Raw genomic sequence first — 4,793 nt, forward strand, 5'->3', positions numbered from 1 at the left:
TTTTACTGGAAGCGAAGAACTGTTGTTAATTCGTCTGTTAAATTTTTAAAAAAGCAACACATTGTTAGCATTGAAACATTTCATTGTTTTTCCTACACAAATTTAGCTGGTTACTGATTTTAATAGTAGCTTGGTGCAAATATAAACAGAAAACTTAAAGGACTAAGAAATTGAAGAACTAACAAGCTGCTCCTGAGATGCCTGAAGTACTTGAAAAAGCTTCCTAACTCAGAACCCATCTGTTTTCCCAAAGGAGACACACACAATGGATAAAAGATCTAAGGGTGGCCACCAAAAGAAACAACTTTACTTGGCTTCAGCTTCATTGATTTCTTTCCCTCGGTTGGGGATGATTGCAATTATATAATGAACAGCACATTTTGTATGTATTTCATTCAGACTAGGATGGAAGTTGACCGCTTTGTTCTGTATAATCCTTCTAATATGCACTTACCCCTGTAAGTAAGAAAATGTTGAGAATATTCTGGCTTCCAAAATTTTCTATACAGGAATTGAAAGACCTTTCTATTCACACAAAGGACTGTTTGTGTGCTATACCGTAAAGTGAGTCTGATTGTATGGCTTTAACTTGATGCAGTATGTGGCCATGTTAAATCTTGCTTTTAATGCAAACAAGATAAGGAAATGTCTTTTTTTTTTCAGTCCTGGCTTAAATAAAATACAAATCCAGACTACAACTATCTTGTGATAGTTTTTTGTTTGTCATGTCAATTCATTTCAGAAGATGCACAGTATTACAGTACTGATTAAGTGTTTTGTTTGCCATCACGTCTATTGAGACTGATCATTTGAAACTGTTAAAGAGACGTCAGTTATCAGATGGTTTGGGAACCAAAGCAGTAGGGGGCAGTGCTGTTCTCCCAATATCTATCCATTGTTTGGTGTCAGATGTTTGAGGAAAACGTGTACATGCATAGATTTCCAAAATATAATCTTAAAGCTAAACACGTTCTATGTAAAAGTTCATAAAGTCATAGCATATAACAAACTTAAATATAATGTCAAATGTTACTTGAATTTATATTTTTAACTCTGTGTTACGTATACAGTTATGGTCAGCATTTTCTCTTTTTTGGTTAAATCAATCTACAAACAACTTACTAGTTGTCTGTACAAGCTGGTAGAAAGTATTTTTAACATCAGAAAAAGTACCAACATTGCATCCTAGTGTTTAAAAAACAGGCACAATGTGGCAAGCTGATTTAACATTAATTTAACTGGCTAGTTTTTTTTTTGTTTTTTTTTTACATGTACTCTTGTCTTTAATCCAGACATCCCACCTTTCCTGGAAGTTCCAGAAGTCTCCTACTCTACCGTCCAGAAATTAGTTTTTGCAGAGTGGGATGTCTGTTATTCACCTGTTTGGTATCGCAATAGAATTAATAAAAGTTCATAAAATATGTCAATTACATTGCTAATGTCATAACAGCACATGTCTAATAGTGGGTCTCAGTGGTACGCATGGGATGTAAACCTGGCTAGTGTCTTTGGTTAGTTAACTTAGCATTAAATAAATAACTAAGCTGCTAAATAACAGAATGGAATTTAAAATAATAGATATGTCTAATTTTAAAGACATAAACACTAAAATCGTAGATGAATGAATTCAGTAAGATATTCACAATGGTTAAAGCTAGAGTAGGTAATGTTGGAGAGCTAGCCAGATTTGAAAGTGGCACATCTTCTAAGCTCCGCCCCCTCCTGTCAGTGCTCCGTCCAAAGCTACGCCCCCCCACAAACATGAACGCGCATCCACATTTGGAGTCAGCTGCATGTGTACCTACCAGTGATGCGCGGGTTGATCCAAAATGAGCGGGTGCCTGCGGTTACCCGCGGTTACGAGTCATCCAAAAATATTTTTAATGATATTCGGGTCGCGGTCGGTCGGATCGTTTACCTTTGTAATTTATATAGTACTAGACACAATGTTCTATGAAATACACAGGTCTACACTTTGTTGGCTGAATGCGCGAGGATGACGCACGAGCACTCTGCAGATGAAAGTGGGAAATCCTTATTTACCTTTTGAATGTTGAGGGCGTTATTAACTTTTGGATAAAAGCTGACGCGGGACAAAATGCCCGATTTCCCAACATGTTGAACTGAGCAATGCCATTGTGCCATTTTAATAGGCTACTTTTAAACGCATATAGCTCAGTAATGTCAGTTTTATGTAGCCTATTTGCTGAGAGGCGGCGGGAGTTTTGTTGGGAAAGTCCGGGGAGAGACGCACACGTCGAATAGGCTGGATAAACACATGCAGCATCTTAATTGTTAAGAAAATGAAACGAAATAAAATAAATCAAGCCTTTTTTACAAAACACTAGGCTATATCATACAGCATTCTGAAAAATGCGCACCCCTAGTTCCTCCGTCTATGGCCCATGACGCGATGAGCATTTACTATAGCTACTTTAAAAAACGCGGGTCGGGTACAATATTTTCTTTCTTTTTTTTGCGGTCCGAGTTGCGGGCGGGTTAGTTGAAAACGTCGGTCGGGTGCGCGTTGTTTATACATTGACCCGCGCATCACTGCTGTGCACGCAGTGGTGCTCGGGCACGAGACATGAAGGCATCTGATTGGTTCTTTACATTCGCACCGAATGGCAGTGATTGGTCAGAGTTTTTACTGTCCTACAGCTGCTACAGAGGTCAGATTTGTTTCATTCCTTTTTCTGAACACATAATGTATTGACTACTATCAGAATGGAAGGACCATTTCACCCAGTATAAAAAAAAATGTTTCTGAACAGGATTACCAACCCTACCTTTAAAGCTGCCGTCGGCAAGTCTGGCAGATTGAGTGGACTTAGACAAAATTTTGAATGTTTACAACTCTCATGCCCCTCCCCCACTACCAACGAGCACCCGCCCATCGTCAGTGCGTGTGTACCTGATTTTCTGTGAACGCGTCCGTCTTCAGCATCGATCAACACTATAGACTCGGAGGTAGGCTGCCCTGCAGGGTTCTCAAGTTTTATCAAAAGCTTGGAGTGAGATCACATGCGGTTAGGGGAGGAGCCCTAATGGAGCCCCGCCCCCACCCCTCAATTTTACCCATTGTTCATAATTAACCAGCACAAATAGAAATTTTAACAAATGGTAAATCTGATAAATGACAGAGCAATTTATCACATCAAATATACTCTTTAATGTTATATTCAAAATTACAAATATACAAAAATGACAAAAATATAACAAATTGCTCCAAACTGTTTGGAAAAAAACTAATATTTTTGCATTGTGTGTGTGTACGTACAAGAGTACACACTCCAGCTTATGAAATGTGTTTTGTGTTGTTATACTGTCTCCTCCTCTAATCTGGCAACCTTTTTAGGGGGCTTACCCTTTGGTGCCCAGAATGATAAAATATCTTTTTGCTTTTTCCCTGACATCTTTGAAAAATACAAATGCAATGGCAATGATTAATGTATGTTTTGACAGGATATAAAATATTAACCAGAGCACTCTGCTTTAATACATGTAGCCTTGGCTTAATGTAACTAGAAAGACTATTAATACAGTATAATATACAATTTAAAATAAAATGAAGAAATACATTCACTCCTTCCTTAACATTTCCCTTAGTTTCAGATAACGTAAGCTAGCCAAACTGAGCCAAAGCTTCTGGCCAAGTTGCAAAGTAGTTGTAGAGCTTTTGACTGCATCAATAATAATGTATATGGGCTATATATTAAATGTTCTAGGCTAAAAATGTTACACAAGCTTTCTTCCAACTTACCTTCTCCATCACGTGTGTTCGTGCGATGTTGTTGGTTACCTAGTAACGAACGTACGGTAGCCGAGAATGTTCCGTCAACTTCCGTGTGTTCACGACTTCGCGCATCCATGTAGCCTAGTAATGAACGCAATCTGGCCGAAATACGCATAGACATGTATGGAAATACGTGCGGGCGGCAGGAAACTTCACTTTGTGTGTATGCGCCTTGTATACAACGTTATATATAAAGTTTACAGGACAACTTGGTTTGCATTGCTTTTTCAGCGTGAGAAATACACGGTGTGGCGTGTGAGCGTGTGAACTGGTTGAATTGCGTGTGTCTCACGGCCAATGCGTGAGACTTGAGAACCCTGCTGCCCTGGCTAATCTATCCATAGATAGCAATAACCGAGGAATTGGAAGCTTGTTATTAGATTTTCTCTCTGCCATCACGCTTCCCACAATCTTCAGGCGAACTTCAGGCGTGTCGTGTGCATGTGATATTGTAACGTCCGCGTCTGCGCAAAGGAGGGGGATCTGTGATTTGTGCACGACCTGTGATTGACAGTCAGATCTCACACACCCCTGCGCTGATTAGACCCGATGATCCGGGAGCGGTGGATTTAACACGCTCCAGAGGTGGAGTTAGAAGCTCGGGGTTTTTTTATGTTGTTCTGTCAGATTATAGTGTCAATTTCACTGAATTTGATAAAAAAAAATGTTGCCGATGGCAGCTTTAAATGTCCTGCAATGCATTCCAAATATTTTTTTTACATTTTATTCTGGCACAGTTTTTTTCCTATTTATATAATGGCACAAGAAATACACTAAGTTTTGTAATGCTAGCATGTGTGGAAACGTTTAAACCATATGTGTGTTACAACTAGCCCGCTCTTCCCTATAGGTTTAATAGCCTATTAGAAAAGCTGGAACACTTATCAGCAACAATTGGAACACAGTGGTGAACAGAATGCCTGTACAATTCAATATCAAATGGTTCCAATTTAAATTGGTTTTAAGTAATAGCTTAAATGTTAAGACGGCTTGCCAT

Source organism: Phoxinus phoxinus (assembly GCF_949152265.1).
Source record: "Phoxinus phoxinus genome assembly, chromosome: 2".
NCBI lineage: Eukaryota > Metazoa > Chordata > Actinopteri > Cypriniformes > Leuciscidae > Phoxinus > Phoxinus phoxinus.